The sequence below is a fragment of the Ambystoma mexicanum genome, chromosome 3q, assembly GCF_040938575.1.
Source record: "Ambystoma mexicanum isolate Mex_15411 chromosome 3q, UKY_AmexF1_1, whole genome shotgun sequence".
Taxonomy (NCBI): Eukaryota; Metazoa; Chordata; class Amphibia; order Caudata; family Ambystomatidae; genus Ambystoma; species Ambystoma mexicanum.
This window is the reverse complement of record NC_090926.1, coordinates 860,321,287-860,343,398: the sequence shown is the minus strand read 5'-3', so window position 1 is coordinate 860,343,398 and position 22,112 is coordinate 860,321,287. Positions and strand designations below refer to the sequence as shown.

General features: G+C 42.4%; 1 long non-coding RNA gene across 2 annotated transcripts in view; it reads left to right on the top strand.

Moving 5' to 3' along the window:
- Positions 1-16,730, top strand: part of LOC138583051 (uncharacterized) — a 29,571-nt gene extending 12,841 nt beyond the window's left edge. The window contains exons 2-3 of one of the 2 annotated variants that reach the window (XR_011305142.1): positions 15,799-15,905; positions 16,556-16,730. This is a non-coding gene — a long non-coding RNA (uncharacterized lncRNA). Of the gene's footprint in view, positions 1-15,798; positions 15,916-16,555 lie in introns of both variants that reach the window. The other variant, XR_011305141.1, reaches the window with a different exon arrangement.
- Positions 16,731-22,112: the final 5,382 nt, after the last annotated feature.

Genomic DNA, 22,112 nt, shown 5'->3' with positions numbered 1-22,112 from the left:
ACAAACTAACAAACAAATACAGGACGGGATAAGTTTTGGGGGGGGGGCAGAACTGTTCCTTTCTGTTCATATTGAAATGGGTGATACTACAGGACATGTGTTGTCTCGGCTGTAGAGCTTTCCCCTCGTATCAATCTGTAAAGTGTTGTGTTAGTGTCTAAATGTAGGTGTGGTAGACTGCAGCTACCTGAGGACGGACAAGTTTGGGTTCTCCACAAGCCACTAAACTGTTTGTTTTATGCTGTTTAGTTCTGTTTCAAAATCTAAAATGGCAGGGACTTGCTGTTGAAGAGGCTCCTGGTACAGCCTTCATGTGCCCTGTACATGTTGGAGGGGTGATGACATTTATGTGACGTCCTAAATGCCATATGCACTGGACATTTGCGGATACATATTCAGATAGTTAAATATAGTTACATAGAGACCTCTCACGTCATTCGGTGTCTGTCTTGAGCCACCTCTCCAATATTCACTTTACACATTAGATTAAAGCGCTCCTTTAGGGCATATATAGTAACATAATGCAAATTAAACCCTGCACACTAACAAATGGCCTTACTCAAGACTTCTGCAATGTTACTGAAACTCCTGAAGGGCATCATTTCAAGTATGTGTATTTGTTAGCTACCATCCTATATTGTTCAGCAGCACTCTTTTTGGGCCTGATATACAAAGCGTTTTTTATGGGATTGCTCTATTGTAAAAAGCTTGAAGCCCTTTGTTTCTACAGTCAGTGATGTTAACAAGAGCCTAGCACTCTCACATTACAATATATATTTCTGAGAAACTCTGAAATTACAATATATATTTCTGAGAAATGTCTTGTGCCCGCAGCAATGGCAAGTGTCAGTTGTTGGAAAGCTAGCAATGTGCATGTTCCAAAACTTCATAAATAAATATGTTGTGCTGTGCGCATGTATCACTGTGCTTCATAAATCCTTGGTTCAAAAAGGAACTTTGAAGACCTGAAGCAGTGAAGTTCATGTGCCTGAGAAAAGCAAAACCAGAGCTGATTTTCGATTACTTGCAGCAGCCGAAACTCACACAGCAAAGCAGACAAATTACGCAGCATAATAAGTGTGTAAAGTTCATTAACAGAATGGCATATATGTTGCAATCCTCTTTTGTCCCGATCCTAAGTCTACTGATGTTTTTGGTTGGAAGTATTACTGTTTTTATTTCCCTCGCTGCCCACGCCATCTTCTCATGGAAACTCTTTGTGCTTGCTTTATTCAAACCGTACCATCAAACTTTGCACCTAAGTGCCTGTCAGTGTTTTTTCAAAGCAGCTGCAAAACCCTGTAGGATCATCGCACAGCACAGAGTCGGCTCTACTTGATCTTCAATCAGAGATGCTAGGCATCCTAAATAGGGGTAAGGCAGGACTACTGATCCTCCTGGACCTCTCGCAGCTTTCGATTTACTGGACCATCGAAAGTTCCGAGAGGCCCTGGACTCATCGGGAAACTGCTGCCAGGGGGCTATCGACTGGGTGTCATCCTTTCTCTAAGACAGATTCTCCAAAATTATCTGGGGTGAGCACGCCTCATCAACTAAACCAGTGGATAGTGGCATTCCACAGGGAGCTAGCTTCTCTCTGCTGCTCTTTAACCTGTATTTGTGCTGCTTATGTACCCTGCTGACACACCTAGGCGTATTTTTCACCAATTTCGCTGATAATACGCAGTTGGTCTTTGAGCTTAGCGGAAACTACAATCAAGACAGCGACAAGCTAACATCTATATATAACTCCATTGAACCATGGATGAAGGCAAAATGGCACCAAGACTGAGCTAATGATTTTTAGCTCATCTTGTGCCAAGAAAAAATGTAACTCTGCTTATTCCTCATTCAAAATCAAAGAGACGTCAATCAAAGTCTCTGAAAGACACCAGGCATTTACTTACAGGCCTCACTGGGTGCAGAGGCCCAAGTTGCCTAACTTAAAAGAATTTGCCAATGCCACCAAAAACTCCCGAGAAGCATCAGACCCCTGCTAAGCCAACAAAACAGCACAACAATCGCCAGGGCCACCATCCTCTCCCGGCTTGATTACGGAAACTCCCTGCTACTTGGCACAAGCAGAACTTGCATAAAACAGTGCCAAGTTATTCAAAAGAATGCCATAAGAACTATAACTGGCAAAACCAAGAGAGAAAGCATCACAGGAGACAGGAGAGACTTACATTGGCTTGCCATAGAGGACAGTATCATATTCAAATTGCTGACACTAGTCCATTGCTGTCTATTTGGAAACGCATCTGCATACCTAAAGAAACAATTCATTTGGTATGAGCCAAGTCACAACCGTAGATCAAGAGACAAAGGTCTCCTGCACGTCATCCGAGCTAAAGGGAAAAATGGTCCAGGTAGGGCCTTCTGCAAGGCCATCACCAAATGGAATTAACTACCTACGACTTTAAGATCCGAAACAAACAACCTATGTTTTAGGAAGACCATTCTTTTCAAATAAAGTCACCCTTGCTATTCTTAGAACCTTATATTTCATCTCCCTTATTAATGTCCTGTCACTATGTCCTTGTCTTCATGGAATGCGCTCTGATGCCTGCGGGCTGCAGCACTATACATATATATAAATAAATACATAAAAAATCAATAAAATAAACCTGCTACTGGTGTAATACAAATGATGTACCCAGGTCTGCCTTCAGCCACTCGATTTATAAGCACTATGCATGTCCTTCACTGAAGTCCTGTTAAAGACAAGCATTGGCAAAGCCAACAATTTCAGCTTGTTTATCAATAACAGGCATTCACCAAGCAGTGATATTATATGCCCATAATGTCCAGGTACTACCACCTTGCAGCTGCTGCAATCCAGTTAAGACCACTATGACAGTGCCTGGCAAATGCCTTTCCCATACCTACAATAAAGCCAAAACTGTTGGCATTGCCAATGCCATTTAAGAATGCCTTTAATCTGTGTGCCCTGCTGCCCTTCCCTCCCAGCATGGTAATAGGATGAAATGGTTTGGGGATGCATGCTGCCTGGGCATCTTGCATTGTTTGAGAAACTATGTTTACGGAGCAAGTCACTCACACATTTAACATGCACACAAGCACACACTGACATACACTATAGGTTTATGGTCATAAAAGAAATTGATCAACCCCTCAGTGTTTATTGGCGAGTGGATGTTTTTATTGCATTTCTATATCAGCTTTCACTGTGGCATTCAGTGTGCCTTTTGAACTCCCACCCAATCCACCCCGGGCATCAAGATATCTGTGAGAAAGTCGCAGGAGTGAGTATCTTGGATAGGTACACTGTACTGTACACAACACATTTTTTATTATAAATAGTAACATTTCATTGCCAATTCCATGCCTGGCCGAATTGCAATAGCTGTATAGTCTATTTTCTTTTTTCTTTTTCAGAATGGACATTCGTAAATTCATTGTTACAAAACAGTCCAGTGAAGCAGAGAACATGCCTGTGTTGCAGTCTACTGACCAAAAGGGAGGATCAGAAGTTGAATGTATTGATGAGGTTCCAATTTGAATGCATTGCAATGACTTCACATGACGGTTTCCCAGCTACACCCACAAATTAATATAACAAAAGGATCTAGGGAGCAGAACATATCATTGGGGCAACAACTGGCAATGCGGAAGATGACCAGGACAAATGTGAAATCTTTGTTAACAAAAAATCAACCAACCTTTCAGATAGCGATGACGAGGGTGTTCTTCTAAGTGCAATGGTTCCAAATCACCCATCTGTGAAATGTATACCACTCCAAACCATTGTAGTGCAGTCACAAAATCAGAAGAAGCGCATATTGCATTTTCAGGAAAGCTGGTTCAAAGATTTTCCATGGTTGCACTAAAGTATCAAACAGGAAGGAGTTATTTGTTTCCCCTGTGCAAAGTCTGCTGCCTTGAAACTGGTTGATCTCTTGAAGAATGCTGAGCAAGCGTTTGTTACTATTGGTTTCAACAATTGGAAAAAGGCAAAGGAAAAGTTCAACAAGCATCAAAATAGTTATTTTCATGCATTTGGCACACCATAAAGGAAGTAAACCAATTGATTCACAACTTTGGCAACAAGTAAAAAAAACAAGATTCTTGGTTGTGCCTTAACAAGATAATTCACACGATTTCTCTTCTGGCAAAACAAGGTCTTGCCCTGCGAGGGCATGATGACAAAGATGGGAATTTTAGACACGTTCTTGTTGTACGAGCAGATGATGTGCCTTGTCTGAAACAATGGATTACATCAAGCAGAGCTGAATACTTGAGTCCAGACATCCAAAGTGAAGTTCTGCAGTTATTGTCTCATGCAATTTTGCATATAATCTGTAATAGTATTGGAGACAATCCCTTTGCTGTTATAGTCGATGGCACACAAGATATATCTGGTCAAGAACAAGAATGTTTTTTGTATCCGATATGTTGACCAAGATCTTTGGCCACATGAAGGTTTTCATTGGACTGTGCCAAGCAGATGATACCAGCGGAGCATCAATTAATAACATTGTAAAGGATGTATTATGTCATCAGGGTCTTCCTTTGTCAATGCTTAGAGCACAAACCTATGATGGCGCAGCAAATATGGCAGGGAAGTACCATGGCGCACAGGCAATAATATGGCAACAACAATCACTTGCATTGTATGTCCATTGTGGAGCTCACTGTGCAAATTTAGTCATTCATGCTGCAGCACAACAGTGTCCCATAATGGAAGATGCAATACGACTATATTCAAGAGCTTGGTAATCTGTTTGGGCAATCTATGACATGCCGCACAAAATGTTTGAATTGAAATTGTTGTGCAATTCATGTAGCTCCTTGAGTGCTTGAATATTTCCATGCAAGGAAACCAACAAACAGTATCTGGATTACTTGCAGCTGTGAATCACATGCACAGTGCCATCCTCAAATCTCGCAACAAACAATTTTTTGACAGTCTACTTATGTACAATAACCATATGATGGTAAAATATGAACTGAAGGAAATAGAACTGCCCAGACAACGCCACATTTCAAAACATGTTGATGAAGGATTAGCTGAAAATGTTCATCCAAGAACCATAAAGGACTACTACAGACCACAGTATTTTGAACTTTTAGATACCGTTTCTGTTCAACTTAAGCAGCGTTCTGACCAGGAAAGCATCCACATTGAACAGCTGCTTCTAATGGGCAGAAACGCTGAAAATATTGTTAAGTATCCAGAAATTGAATATCTCTTCCTCTCGGCAGAATTAACAACATTATCAAGCATCCATAAATATTCTTCCATTTCAGAATTGGTAGAGATCTTTCGACGGATGCCTCCCACAGAAAGAGCTTTCTATGCACAGGTTGAGAAGCTACTGCGGATCCTCCTAACTGTTCCAGTATCTTCCTGTGAGGCTGAGAGGAACTTTAGTGCTTTACGACGACTGAAAACGTGGCTGTGCACAACTATGACTCCGAAAAGACTCAATCATGTTTGTGTGTGCAATATACACAAAGATATAATGGATCTGGTTGGCATACAAACAATAGCAAACCAATTTATCATGCGTACCGAACGCTGGAAAAAAATATTTTTTATAACAAATGCTCATGATCATCACTCACTACAGATAATTTTACTCTGTGGTTTGTGTCTGCAGCAAAGCCCCCGTTAAGAGGGTTGTAAGGTTTGTGAGATTTGTGGACAAGCCAGGAATTTTTGGGACGAGCTATGATCAGTCCATTAAAGCCTTTTGACCTGGGAAGTGTTAACATTTTTACGTGAACTGAGTCTTCTGAAGTAAGACACCAAATTGAAGGATTTTATACTCTGAACTGCTTTTCTTTTTCTTAATTTTCTTCTGTTTTCTTTTCTCTTGTTTTATACAGTGAAAATATGTAATTTAATACGTACTGCTATTTTAATTTAGTGAAAACCAAGTTCTTTGACAAAAACACAATAAATAAATACAAAAAGCGAAGTCCCCAAGGTGTCCCCTGTCCCCCCCAGATTTTATGGGTCTCGTACACTTCTGCGAAGGGGCGCAGCTGGGTGGTCAGCAAAGCCAGCCATGGGCAGCAAAGCCAGTTTCCGACCAACTTTCCAGCCACCTGCTTGGCTGCGCACCATACCACAGGTACCATTTACACATTATTGGTATACAAGTTGGGTGTATGGTAATCCCTGAGTGGGCAAACTCTGAGATTTGCATAGGGGGTCATTACGACCTTGAAGGTAACCATGTCGCAATTTGCGGCATGGTTACCCACTTACCGGGTACCGGGTCCGGGTTCCTTAAATGAGGAATTGCCGGGCCATTCCAACCTTGGAGGACCCGGTAATTCCTCATTCGAGGAACCCTGACCCGCTGCATCCCCATTCCCATTGAGCCATGGGGCTCAATGGGAATGGGGAGGTAGCTAACAACGGGCCCATTAACAACGGGCCCGTTGTTAGCTCCCTGGTCTGCTAGCGGGACCCGCTAAGAGCACCTGGTTTTACCAAGCACCCTTTGCGGGTACCGCAAGCAAACCTTGTAATGCGGTGGTAGGGGTTTAACGGGGCCAGCAACTCTACCGGCCCCGTTAAACCCCTACCACCAACCGCTTAATGACCCCCATAGTGTTGAAGCTCAGAGTTCCACCAGCTCACCACAATGCCGATCTCCCTACCCACCTTGTCTACCAAGCGACTCCCTCTTACCTGCTTGATCTCTCCCGTTTCCGTTGCCACATCAAGCCTCCTGTGCTGCTGCGGCTCTGACCTGGGCCCGCTATCTCCCATATTGGGTAACCCCGATTTACTCCCGGTACATAACTTGCGGCGTTCTCTGCTTGGGCGGTGGGAAGCCTACACAAACTCAGACAACTCTTTAGAGACGGTTCTCCCCTTACGTTAGATTAATGCAAGAAGTCATTTTCACTTCAGTAAAGGGAATGGTTCCGTTACCTACAGCGACTTCACTGGGGATCCCATCACGACAACCCATGGAAGTTACTTACCTGGCGGGTCGGTCTAAAGGCAGGATCTCAGGCTCTCAGGTCTCTATAACCTGTTAAACCGCTTTGACCCTCAGGAGCACTTATCATACATGCTGGGCTGGGAGAAAGACTTGGGTTTCAGCATTGGGGAAGACTCATGGCAGCGCATATGGGAGCACAACCATAAGATCTCGAGGTGCACTACAGATAAGGAGTGCCAGTTTAAGTTGTGTTATAGATGGTACTACGCCCCAGAGAGGCTTCACCACATGCTCCTCTCCTCCTCAGAGACCTGCTGAAGGGGTTGCCAGGAAAGGGGCACCTTCTTCCATATGTGGTGTGAATGTCCAAAGGCTTGTATTTACTGGAAAGAGGTTCTCGCACACATGAAGGCAATGTTGAAAGTCACTCTCACACTGGACCCCTTGGTAATCCTGTTAGGGGACTACGGCGATGGGCTGTATCCCCTGACAGGCCATACATCTAAACGTCTTTCCTGTATTGGCTATGTGGTGGGAAAAACTCTGGGAGATCTTGGCCACTGAGAAAATGACAGCCTTTGCTTAAGGGTGGTACGCCTCCTATGTTGCCACCTGACTTCCCTTTATCAACTATATTATCATAATTATTATTATCACAGGTCATACAAGCGTAGGTTGTACAAATACCTACCTTTGCACTGTTTGCTAAGAGGAGTTGGAATGTTTTACGCTAATCTAAGTGTCGACAGAACACTGCATTGGAGGCTGGGTTTCTCATGGGATGGTACTTTGCTATGTTTTCTTTATATTTATGTACACGATCATTCCTGCTTATGTTGTCTGGCGCTATCGTGTATCTGTCTCTCAAAATTCAATAAATAAAGATGGTTAAAAAAAAGGTTGTGTCGAGTAAGTGGTGCACTTAGAAAAATAACCCTTTGTATGTCATTATAGCAAATGAAAGATGTGACTGTCCTCTGATGCACAATAACAGGCATCTGAAAGCAACGCCCCTGAAAGACATTCTTCTTAACTCTCATTTTATGGATAGCGAAAAAAGGGGGAGCAGTGGGAGTGGTCATATATCTTAGGATGGCCATGCATCAATATTCTGCACTTAGCTGCTTCGACCAAAGACTTACTAATTGGAGGCAATTACTGTGCAGTGTTGATCTGGTCCCGAACACATTGTGTGTGCTGTTATAAGGTAACATGATAGAAAAAGCAAACTGTTGGAGAAATGGTGAGGGGGTGGGAGGTATAGAGCTGGTAGAAATTCTGGGCTGTTTAGCTAGCGACATACAGTGAAAATCTAAATCTCACTGTAAGCACTTGTATTTGCATTTATTTAAGAGGTAATATAGAGGCAGGTGAGTTCCTGGCTCTTATAGTTTATGTCACTGTTTGTGTTGATATGTTATGTTTTCTTATGATATTTTACAGAGACTTGTAAGTGGCCAGGCACCATGTGGCCTAAATAGGGTCAATTTCATTTCGTAATGAATGGCAATCTCACATGTAATGAGTTCTTACTCCATATCATTTCTAAATCTGAACTATTAGGACCAGAATTCACCGATTTACATTAAGATTATTGTGAAGGGGTTAACTCATGCAATCCATTTCGTCACAGCTCTGCACTTTGATTTGAAGCACATCCTCTCATTTCTGAACTATGTAGTTATTAGGCGTCACATGAAGCACCTGGAAACATTCTATATGTTCTCTGATGATACTATCCCGGAAGCGTATGAAGCACATAATCACAGGAACCCCAAAGGTTCAAGGTTTAAAATTCAAACTTGTGTCCATCCAGGGCAAGTAGATGGAAAGAATACTTGAAAGGCGAGCTTTAAAACGTGCCTTAAGAGCAGAATGAACATGTATTTAGGTTCTCATTACGGCGCTGCATGACTTTTTAGACAGAACCTGTGTGTGAGGCAAGGGTCATGCTGTGCTTTTGATTATATTGTATTGACAGCTCATGCTGACCTATTGCAGCATATGCTGCCATGTACTAGGCACATACTCACATGAAAAGTGAAGGCTGCTGTGTTGAAAAGTCGATACCGTCATTTCAATGTGTTCATGGGAAATTCATTACATCTTGCTGTATTGAATATTAAAGAAGAGCAGCCACCATTTTGTTCGGACTGGAAATCATCTAGTATGAAACTGTTCTAAACGTGTTCAATATGGAACATCTACATTTTCTTTTCTCTGCGTGATTGCAGTTTAGGTAATATTGAAATGGTTGCAGCATAAGTGGAAATTAAGTAATATGGCGGTATTACAGAAAAATGTGCACTAGCGAAAAGTGACATAGTAGAAATATTCTTTCAATGGCTTTTTACACTGGTGCAATAAGCTATAAATAGGACAATCAGTGCCTTGGTGCAAAAAATGCATTTGGAGAATACAGGTTTTGCCCTGGCAATATTACACTTGCACCCTTGCTAAGTTTCTGTACTATCACCCTACGGGCCTGATTTACGAAAGCATTTTACAATGGCGCAATCCCATTGGTAAACACTTTGTAATCAAGCTCTATATAATTTAAATAGTACATTGGCTTATCAGGAAAAGGCAAACAATTTCCTTGGTCAAAAAGAAGTTGATTCTCACCTTCATTTATGTGCATTAATTGCTTCCATAAAATAACTATTCACAAACAGGAGGAGAATGAGGTGGTTGAAGGAAACAGGAGCATTTTCCTTTTTCTGCGCTCACACAGCTTCCGTAGCATGAGTAGATGGCTTATGAAAACTTCAGCGCTGGAATACAAATAGCCCAAAGTCAACTGAAAATAAGTTATTTATTAAGCAATATTTCATTTTGAATAGTTATTGTAGGGAAGACTATGTGAAAGAAAAAATACAAAGCAAAACCTTGCCTTAAAAATCAAAATGTGGGCTTCAGCCTGCGCTCAGCATTTGAAAAAGACACATGAGAGGCAATGTGCAATTTTAGCCGCTCACCTATAACAACAATATGTGTCCAAATTAGAAGACAAAGCACAAAAATGCATCTTTTCAAACACATGGAAGAATCCAGCACTATTTTCTTATTTGGAGAAGTGTCCAATCTAAGAAGAGAAGCACATCATTTGATAAGAGAGGAATTACATTGTGTATATTGGCCTTTTACGTGGAAAAGGTTATAACGTTGTTTTGTTTCACATGACAATTGCAACATGGGAAAACAAAATGTTGCTTTTAAGGCTGCAATTGTAAATGAAAGCACCCTGAATGAAACCAGGCCAGGTCAACCAAATGGCGTTCATACACCATAACACGCTACAGGAAGGTAGATGGCTTACTTTGCTAAGAGAAAAGTGTGAACACTGGCTATAGAAGCTCACCATAAAACTTTATGACTTTGCTTGGATCTTGGTTCACAGAGACATGCCTAGCTAATAAAAACTAAGGCTTCTTATTTTCAACTTCCATCTGCCACAGGGTCTGTGCCAAAATACCCTGCATATACAACAAATAGGTTCTCCTCAGAAGTCCCTTCTCAAGTAATCAAATTCCCCATATTTAAGGTGGAAGGAAACGTTGCATCTTTGGTGGTTGTATGTCTCACAAAGGTGGCAGCCAGATCTGCGAATCATTCATGTGGGCAAGACAAAATCGTAAATGGCCCTGCCAGCTCTTTACTTGAAATATCTTTTTCCATGATGACCAGCACTCTGGGTCATAAATACCAGTTGCTCTGTTACCAGGTAGGGAAACTTGAGATGCAACGTAATATTTTGGGGAAAGAAAATGAATTTTGGATTTTGCATTGGGAATCACTTTATCACTTGTAACTTTTGGACGTATGGTCCTGGAGAGTTAATTTAAGGAAATTATCAGGGTGCAAGGCTCTGTCAGATGGATGTAAACTAATATTTTTGGGTGTTTATTTATGTAAATTAGATGAATGTGAATATTTCGTGCAGAACCGGCATGTGTTTGTGATTCAGATATCGTAGTGTAAGTGGCCATTATTCAGAACTAAAAATGTTTGTAGAAAGGTTCCAGCGGGTAAAACAAGAACAATCTACAACACACACAGCATACGCTGTGCCGAGATGAAAATAGCATTACTTGATTTGCATAAGTGAGAGTGATATGATAAACTGATTAGTAACTTGATCACATGCGAGGAACATGGTGTTTTAGAAAGTAAAAATTGCTTAATATAGAAATATACACAATGACATCACATCACATTGGAGGGAAACTGGACTTGGAAGTTACTCCCATCAGACTGCCCTCTTCATTAAAATGCCCAATGAGTACGGAAGGGTTAGTTTAGTGTGATGTCACTTTTGGAATATTGTCCAACCACATACATTCACGAAATAGATAAGAGAAATAATACTTACCTTTAAGGGGAGTGATTTCTGCTCTACAAAAGTTCAAACACATTGATTCTGGGGAAACGCAATCACTCCTTCATTAACTGGCTGGCTGAGGGGAAGAAGGAGAGAAAGGAGAATTGATAACAACAGAAACGAGAATGTAATAGATTGCCTTCCTTTGGACCCATTTTGAATTGCAAACAGTACACTGTAAGAGAGGCCTACTCTTATTTAACAACCCAGACTTTCTACAGTGGAAGAAACAACGCACATGCCCAAAACAGAAAGAAGGAAACCAGACTGTGGAGGGAGCTGATGCCATCTTGCTGACTGATACACATCGGTTCCTAGAGGGGGGAGTTGAACCAGTCCTAGAAAGGGGGCCCACATTTCTGTGAGACAGCCAGAAGAAATTCATATGTAAGTATAATAATAAGGGGAAATAATCCTGAGGGGAGCATTACTCTAAAAGGGAATAGAATAAATTCCAACCCTTTGTATTAGTGAAAGTACTGATAAATTGACAATAAATCCTGAGAACTTAGGGAATATTTGCTTCTATAATTATAGTATTGATATAATCGGTCTGGTGGTGTGTATACTGAGAGTTCGCCTGTCTCCATCTCACTGTAATGATCATGCACAGAAGAAATATTGTAGGAGTAAAAGATATCTCACTGTATACATACCTAGATAAATGAAGCAATGGAAGACATTTCTAGTGACATCCCCAAGCAGAATCCTGTTATTAGTGCTAGACCACCCAAGACAAGAGGGAAGCTATGAGTAACTGCTTCCCATTTTCCTAGCTTTAGGTTTTCTATTGCAAATGAGAAATGTACACCTTTCCATGCCAATGCATCAGAAACACCACTGAAGGGAATTTAGCACACATACGTTTAAGATACGTTTTCCATTTTGCAAGCACTTTACATGAGGGAGTGTCCAGTGGCATGTTTTTTCAATAGAGTTTCCAGAATTCTAGTTGAGATGCTCACATGTCTTTTGGGTAGACGGGAGGTGTGTATGTGTATTCCAAATAAATAGAAAGATTTAGATAGGAAGGGATGTTCTGATTTAATGTGGTCTCCTATAAAATGACAATTTTATCCCAAGCTCTAATTTTCTGTTCATTATATGGTGGATTTGTGCTCTGGATAAATCAAATATACATATAGTGATGTGTGTGTTTACAAAAAATGTCTGTTCAACTAAATGTAGCATAGAAAAATGATGCAAACAGTGTATTGATCTTTTTTCACCATAGTCACTACTGTCATTGGCATTTCATAGATATTTACTCGTGATATTTAAATTGATTAATTTATATCTATTTCATTAATAAATAGTGAAACCCTGTTTACTTCTTGTTCTGAAAGGGGGGGGCTGTATTTAATCAATATTCTTAAAGTGGGGGTCCCCAGGTTCATAAAACCAACTTTATTAAATAAATGATACAGTTAATGGGGAACATGTAACAGAAATTGGGTGAGAGCTTTAAACAAGGGGTGGGCTGTAAACGAAGGTCTTCAGGAGACAAACTGGGGTGGCTGGATTCAGTGGGGTGTATCTTAGTTGGTGTAAAGAAGGTGCATCATTATGCAGGAGCTCGTGATTTATTTTATGGATTTCATGGGGGGTCAGAGTAAGTCAGTGTTAACGGGTATGAGGTTCCAAAGTCTTATGTCATAGATCAAGATGTTTGTTACCTGATTCTTTCTTTTTTTATACTTCTTACATTTGTTTTATTGCAGCTTCTTACTTCTGGTAATGCAGAGACTGCCAGGGATCATTGCTGTGTTGTCAGGTAGAAACACACATGCAGTATGACAACTTTGTATATGAAGCAGCTTGTTTTGAAGATGTGTAGCCAGTGAATTCTGATGAATATAATGTTATGTGGTCATTTTTGTAGAGAATTTTGATGAGACAAGTGGCAGCATGGATAGGGATGTGTAGGCTGGTAAGAAGAGTGCTTTCTCTACACAGGTGCTATGGGATCATTTACAGTGGTTCTGAAATTAATATCTGAGAGAAAGGAATTGATTTTCAGCAGAAGCGATAGTTGATACCATGCTCTTAGAAATGTCTTAATTTGTGTGCTTAGAAGGACAAAAGGTTATTGATATGATTTGGCAGACATTTGGTCAAAGAGGCTCGCTGCAGCGTAATTCCCTAGAGGTTCATTGTGTTTGTCAGGTCAGGATTTGGGCAAATGTAGTGTTGTTGGTGAGAAGGATTTCCGTCTTATGTGGGGTTCACTTAAAGACATGTTCGTTCTCCCGGTTCTTATTATGGCTCTTCACCCTGAGACCCCATACTTTAAATTTATCAAGCCTCCAGATGGTACAGCGCACGCCCAGTCTATCATAAAAATGTGTACCTACCACATGCCACTACTACTTTCAAACCTTTATTTGTTTGATGCCCTACTCAGAAGAAAAGAAAATATAAACATCCCTTATAATGCCATTCAGATAATTATTAATAACGGCTAATATTGCCATTTCAATTTTGGTCATTCAACAACTCATGTAGGGGGAGAATCCCATCAACAGGAGTCACCCATCAGGAAGTGGAGGCAGGGCATTGTTTACTCAGATTATGAGAGGACAGCTGATGTCAGTAACAGTTAAGCCTAATGAGGCACTACTCTTCCTTGTGAGTTACTGTTAGGCACGGATTTGTCTGCCTCCTTTTTTGTAAACCAGTGGTGTGACCCACCCAAAAGGGATGGGGGAAATTCCATGCACCACATTCAAAGTGACGTGTGCAGGCTTGGAGGGCATTTTAGGAATCTTGCATGGCTTAGGTGATTCTTAACCTCAAGCCAACAAAGCTGAGAACATGTTGAGGTCATATTATCCTCATCATGTGCTCCAACATGTGAAAGTAAGAGACGCAGTGTTCATTGCGCTCCCGAAAAAGTTATTGCACATGAGGAAAGCTACATGCGACAAGTGTGTTAAAGTAACTGTACGTGGAGCTGGGAGACAAGCTGTCCAGGCACACGAGTGCCCCGTACAGTTACTTTAACACACTTGTACCATTCTTTATTATGAAAAAACAGCAGGAGATGTAATCTACATCTCTCTTTTTTTCTTTTTTTTTTTGAAACTTTATTTACACAACATGTACAACAAAAACCCAAGACAATCAATGTACAACAAATATAACATGGTAAACAATACAAGAAAAGCACAGCATTTTACAGAGTTAAATGTACAGAGTGAGATAAACAATACCGCAAACCCACAATAAATCAAACAAATCTCTCAATCACCCCCCCCACCCAGCAACCACAATGTTAGAATAGCTGCAAAAATCTAGCCCATATTTTTTCAAACAAAGCCAATTTACCAAGTCTCCTATACATCACTCTCTCCATATTTGCCAATTCATGCATCTCAGACAACCACGTCTCAACATTCAATGTTAAAGCATTCTTCCAGTTTCTTAAGATAATTATTTTACCAGTCATTGCCCCTCTGAACAACCACTTCTTCTCACTCCGAGTGAGATCATCCAAAGGCTCATCACTCCCCAATATGATTACACTAAAATCCAAGACCGGGAGACCAACAATCACTTTGTCACATATACGTCCAATCTCACCCCAGAACAGCCTCACCAGCCTACAATCCCATAGTAGATGTTCCAGTGTACCAATTTCACCTGAACACCTCCAACATTCTGCACTCTCCAACATCCCTCTTTTATGCATTCTCTCAGGCGTCCAATAAATGCGATTTAGAATTTTAATCTGTCGCAATCTTTCCGTGAGTCCCAACGAGCACAACTTCACGTTCATACACATGTTTTGCCACAAGCCCTCCGTGATATCCAATCCAATTCTCCTGCCCCACTCCTCTCTTAAAGAATCATTCCCTTGAAAACACGACACAAACACTTTATACAGGCGACTGGCCAGACCTCCACCCGATCCCACCAAATCCCTTGCAAACAAATCCAACGCAATTTTCTTATCCAAATTCACCACACCAATTGCTCTTTTGAGCTTTACAAAGTCAGAAGCTCTAAAGTTTTCAATACCATTTTGTTGCTGCAATTCCCTTGCGTTCATCCAACAACCATTTGTAAACAGGTCACCAACCCACCTCACCCCACCCAGAAACCAATCTGCCCAAAAAATCACCTTGCCATCTATCTTGATAGCAGGATTTAGCCTGGCTACATCTCTCTTAATTGCAGCACTGCACGGTGGTATCAGCATTTTCACAAAACAGAAAACACATCCGTATGAGGGGAAGAGGTGTGTGTACCATTTAATAATCAGTAAGGACCACATTCCAAAAATACAGGTACCACTCTCTCTAAAGTTCAGGGAGTTATGGATACACTATTGACAAATGAACGATTGTATATAAAATGTAATTGTGTGGTCAATATTTTTACCCCTTTAGGACTAGAGATGATTTATGCACATTTGAAAGAACAAGGTAGGAATGCCATATTGTCACGCCATCATTAGTTATTTATTTAATTAATGTATTTGTTTGTAAGGTGCTGAAAGCCCGTAGGCATCGGGGCGCCACATGAAGACGGTTACAAACATAAAGTGGACTGGCTGGACAAAACAGAGCACACAACGCTTGACAAGTCAAGAACAGGTAGAGACAGGTACTATCATGGTTGTTTAGTTCATTTAAATAAAAAGGTTTTCAATTGCTTTCGGAATCTGAGGAGGTTAGATTCAACTCTCAGGCTTGGCGGTAGTTTGTTCCAGTGGAGAGCGGCCCGGTTTGGAAAGGCTTTGCCCAAACCGTTTGCTTTCCTGTGGAGGTGGGTTGAAATGAGACCATGTGCCTCAGATCTAAGGGAGCGGGTTGGAGTGCAGCCCACAATCTTAGCCTTAAGGTAAGCCGGTGCTTTACCATTGGGTGTGTAAACAGATTGAGGTCACACTGGTGTTTAGCAAGTTGACAGAAGTCACCACATAACATACACTCCATGCATGTGCATGATGGGACATATATGGGAATGGTTGAAATGAGCAGCAGAGGGGCTACCGTTGGAATTGTCCATGCCTAATTTGTTACTATATGGTGCAAATTAAATCTCTAACATGCATACCCAAAAACAAGGGGGCTGGAGATTTGGTTATGGGCTCAAGACTATGCTACGTCTCTTACAAAAATATGTACCTATACATTGTATGAACCCAGGGGCAAATTGGCTCCAGACTGTGTAAACTTGTGTTGCCCAAATGTTTAGTTGTATAATTTAGAAACGAGTGCTCGTTTATGTTTTGTACCTACAGAAGTCCACTCCTGAAGAAGGGATCTATTACTCTGAAACGCAGAGAGCATGAAGGACTCAATGAAAGAATAGAACTTTTTTGGAAGAAGATTTGAAGATTATCTTTGCAATATACCAACATGCTATTTCTGTTTTGAATTAGATCTGTATTAAAGTATGTTTTGAATATAAGCAAACTTTGTGGCTGTTATTCAGCATTAACGGTGTGCAGCATCCCCGGAATGTGCCACTTCTGCTTGTATATGAATTAGGCCAATAAAATGTGGCACCATTTCCGTTCTCTGTACTAAGGCATTGGAAGTTTCTGAATAAAAAGCAAAGAACCCCCCTAAGGAAGAAATATTTACAGTTTTAGCACACTAAATTATGTTGCCCAGGCTTTTTATATAATTGTTGTAAACCCTGTGCCAGCACTCTGTTCCCAGCCTCTTCTGTTCTCTCCTCTAGGATTCATGCTTGCAAACATAGTACCTACTCAATTGGTATTAAAGATGGACGTTAAATGTGTCCCTCAAATCATTACACTAGGGATGGGCTGTCACTCTCCAGTTAGAACCTCCTTGTTGGAATAAGGCTTAGTCTGCTGGTTGTCTGTCATATCTACCATCGTACTTCGATATACCCCTTCAAACCCTTAGTAAGTATGGCACTTCACTATCTATCAGAAGAAGAACTTCTGGCAGTAAGATAGCATAACTGATGTTTTGGAGAAGAGTGAGGTAAATAAAAAGCAACTGGATTTCTGGGTTGCATAAATTTGTGGAACGTCCTTCCTAATCTGAGGCTCTCAATTCCTTATAGATTCATAAAAGGGAGACCCAGAACTACTACGCAAGGTGCCTTCATTTCTCAGAGGAAAGTGGGCGAAGAGGAAACTGTTTACTGCCAGATTGCTCTAGGGCAAGTTTTCATTGTGAGTGCCTTGTTATCCTGCAACTTTCCCTGTGTTTGTAGCTGGTTAATGGCATGGGGGCTACTACTTGAGCTTAGCGAAGGGGAGGGGTTCACCATGCTTGGGTTTGGCAGTGAGTTATGAACTTTTCTTTTACATTCTGGGACTAGATTTTCATTCTCAAAGGGCATCACATGAATATATTTGCATTTTTCTGGTCATAGAGTGGTGCTGGAATGGAAGGGCTCTGTGTGTCTCATTTGCAAGTTTACAGCATGTTTACCGCATTGCATTGCTGCTCTGCCTGCATTCGATGTTGTGTAATGCCCTGGGTCTACAGCTGGTGCTTGTTGTGGGTTGGAGGTAGGTGATATCACACATGGATATAACTTTATTTAAAGTGTAGTTAACTTGGGCAGATTTAACAAAACCCTTGAAATTCAGTGGATGTGGAAAGTCAAAACCAGCTTAATTCCCATTGCAAAACCCATGAGCACATACATATTATAAGAGGAGGGAGTTACAATGACATACAAAATGGCATAATGAGGGTCATGGCATTATGTGGGACACAACAAGGAAAACACTGAGTTAAGCTGGTCTTGACTTCCCACATCCACTGAATTTCAAGGGTTTTGTTGCATTAAATCTGCTCAACTAAAACACACTTTCGTTTAATAAAAGGAAAATCTGTATTTCAAGGGATTCATTATACCATCATTATTTTCAGGCCCTAGCCATGGCCAGTGGCAACGGCCTTCTGCCGTGTCCACTGTACATGTTCCGCCAATATTTTTCTATTGGACCCACTAGGTGGCTATGGGATTAGGCCGTGATCACTATACATGTCTTTCGGGCCTACTAGCCAGGGATATCAGCTCTGGTCAGTGAGCATGGCCTTCAGCCATGCCCACTGAATCTTTTAAAACACTACCTTTCTTTCCCACTCACTAGCCATGGCCTTTGCCCATGACCATGTTGCCCCAATAGCTTTCTTTCAACTAGCCAAGGATTCTGGCCTGGCCCAGTGCCCATGCCTTCGGCTGTGGCCGCTCTAAATAATCCTCCAATAGGTTTCCTAAAAGCCCCACTAACCATGGCCTCTGGCCACGGACACACCATAGGTTTCTTTTTAGCACACAGCTATGACCTTTAACCATGGCCACTTGACATGTTGCCCACTAGGTGCTGTGTCCACTGTACATGTTCCCCCAATATTTTTTTTCGGACCCTCTGTGTGGCCACAGCAACTGTACATTCGGCACCACTAGCCAGGGCCTATATTTTAAAACACCACTTTTCTTTCCCGCTTACTAGCCATGGCCTTTGCCCATGACCATTGGCCCGGCCTTCGGCCATGGCCCCTTTACATGTTAACCCAATAGCTTTCTTCTAGTCGCATTAACCACAGCCTTTGGCCATGACTAGTGGCCCTGGCCACTCCACTAGGTTTCTTTTGGACACATTAGCCATGGCTTTTCACCATGGCCCCTTGACTTGTTGCCCACTACGTTTCACTGGGGCCCACAAGCCATATTGCATCATTCAGTTCCTTAAAGTAAACCAGTTGCCATAGCCTTCAGCCACACCCATTACAACTCACCTCAATGCAGCTGTAAAATTGCCCTTTTGTGTCTTAATCTCATTTTTTTTACCTCTCTCTTTCTTTTAAAAACAGTGTGCAGTTATCCGTAAATGCTCACAAATACCCAATGCTATCCATCAAAAGGGTGAAAAATCCAAAACCTTTTACTGCCCTACCATGCTGTAACGCTCACCTGAATCCCTCGGAGGCGCGGGTCTGGGCGTTCTCCGAACCTTCCAGAGTCACTCGCAGGTCTTTGGCACCACCCTGGAAGGGCCCCCTCCTTACTGTGATCTTAATCCGGAGAGTGAGATGTCTGCGGGCAGAGAAGAAACAGGGGTTAATGTCTGCCTGACGGGGTTTCGGCCCTTTCCCCTTCCTGACACTCCTACGACTCCCCTAGGCCGCACGTGCTCACCTTAGGTAAGTAAATGCGGCGCTCTCCATCCTGCGTCTGTGCAGGGGCGCTGTAGCCAGTTACTTCACTGGACGATAGTTCAGCCTTTTATTGCAGAGGTAGAGTCCAGAAGGCAAGACCGTCGTTAGCTGCACGAACGGTAAGTGCCTTCTTTGAGTCTTTTATTGTCCTTTCAGAATCTTGCCTCTTTGCAGGTCCGGTATGTTGATCCGGTAAGTGCAGGCAAGCAAAAGGTTCATCTGAAGTTAAATGCACTTTTAAATGTCTTTTTCCCCTTTTCTTTCAGGTCGCGGTGCAACCGGCGATGAAGACTGATGCCGAAGGATCGTGCCGGAGGACCACTTGAGGCACGTGAGTAGAAATGGAGTCCTGAGCCCTAATAATGTCCTTCTTGTATTTTACAGGTGCGGACAAATGGCGCAGAACGGAGCTCGCGGAGACCGTGGCACAGGTAAGCAGATATCATGGAGTTATCGCTAACCTGTATTCTTTGTTGTTGCAGATGGCTGGAGAACGAAGAATCGCGGCACGGGGCCTTGGAAGGCGCCGACGGGTGGTAAGAGCAGCTCTGGTATTTTCTCGTGCTACTCTAATGTTCTCGTTTTCCTTTTCAGATGTCACGAAAGGCTGGAGCTGGATTTCAGGAAGGTAAGTTGAAGATTGTCCTGTTTTCAGGTGCAGAAGAAGAAGATCAGCTGCAGCCGACACGGTGAGCGTCCTGCTGCTATTGCAGAATAACGCGAAGCACGTGAAACCAATCGGGTGTGGTTTAAATAGCCTTCAGTAGTGCTTAGGCGTCTTCTTCCACAGCCTCCAGAGGTAAGAAAAGAGTTCCAGTATGTGGTTCTTGGGAGTGGTGCTGGCCCCACCCAGCAGTTAAAGTAGTCCCAGCAGGATTGGATGAAGAGTTCATCCTGCAGGCAGGAAGGCAGCATGGTCTGCAGCAGGTAAGTCCACCCAAGCACCAATCCCTTTTATATGAGCCCGGCGCTTCCAGTGCCGGGACTGGGTCCCTTTATGAGCATGAGCCTGGCGCCACTGGTGCCAGGACAAGGTCCAAAAGGCCCCTACGGGGGCCGGCTGGTGCCTGGAATGAGGATCATGACCCTGCTTCCAAGGATGTTGGGCTAGGTCTGACACCTTGGGGCCAGTGGTCATGACAGCACCCCCCCTCAAGGCCCCTCCCAAATTGGTCTTCCCCGGAGGCTTTGGTTTGTTGGGGAAGGTCCGATGAAATTTTCTGATTAGACGAGGAGCATGGACATTTTCTGAAGGTTCCCAAGATCTCTCCTGGGGGCCATACCCTTTCCAATCAATCAGGTAATACAGTTTTGACTTGAAAAATTTAGAATCCAAGATGTTCTGAACCTCGTATTCGGTTTCTCCGTCTACTTGGATTGGCTCTGGAGGTTTAGTCAGACGGGTTCCGGGTTGCATAGGTTTCAGGAGTGAAACATGGAATACAGGGTGTATTTTCATCCGAGTGGGCAATTCTAATTTAACTGCCACAGGATTTATCACAGCCGTGATCGCGTAGGGTCCTAAGTACTTTGGGTTAAAGGTGCGTGGTCCTTTTAGAGATAGATGTTTAGTAGACAGCCAGACTTGGTCTCCTACTTGGTACTGAGGGGCCTCTTTCCGATGTTGATCAGCACCTTTCTTATAAGATTCTTTGGCTCGTTGAAGGTGTGCGATGGCTTCCTTAAATGTTTGAGTTATGGTCGCATGAAGATGGTCCACAGCGGGTGTTCCTAGATCTTGAGGCGGATCTAAATTAGAGGTCCGAGGATGAACCCCATACAACAGGAAGAAAGGGGTTTTACCTGTTACGGTATGTATTGAGTTGTTGTACGCATATTCAGCAATCCAAAGAATGTCCCTCCAAGTACCCTCTGATTGTTGTAACATGCAACGAAGATACTGTTCCAGAGTTTGGTTAGTCCTCTCAGTCTGTCCGTCAGTTTGAGGGTGGTGGCTGGTAGAGAGTCGCACGTCAATTTGTGCAAGACGACAACAACTCCTCCAGAAATGGGAAATTAATTGGCTCCCTCGGTCAGAAATTAGGACTGAAGGGAACCCGTGCAAGCGAACGATGTTTTCAAGGAATTCTTGGGCTAGAATGGAAGCTGTGGGTAATCCTTTCAGTGGAACAAAATGAGCCATCTTTGAAAAAAGATTGACAATTACTAGAATTGTATTATATCCGGAACAAGGGGGTAAATCCGTGATAAAATCCATTGAGAGGGTGTGCCAAGGGCACGGTGGAATGTCTATCGGATGCAGTAGCCCGGCTGGTTTTTCTCTCTGGCTCTTGTTTTGTGCCCAAATGCCGCATGAGGCCTCAAAGTCTTTGATATCCTTTCTCCAGGACGGCCACCAGAAATGTCTTTTAATTTTTTCAGAGGTTTTGGCTACACCCGGATGTCCCTCTATTAAGGAATCATGATAGCAGGTGATGACCTGTTTCTGTAAGTCATCACACGGTAAATAAAGTCTGCCTTGGAAGTATAATAGATCTTGTTCTATCGTAAAATCCTTTCCTTTCTGCAGCCAAGTCAAGGAATCTTCGGGAGTTATTACTTGCTTGATCTTCTTTTTTATGTCGTCAAGAGACATTGTGTTGATGACTCCCAAAATCTTTTGTTCGGGGATTATGGGTACTG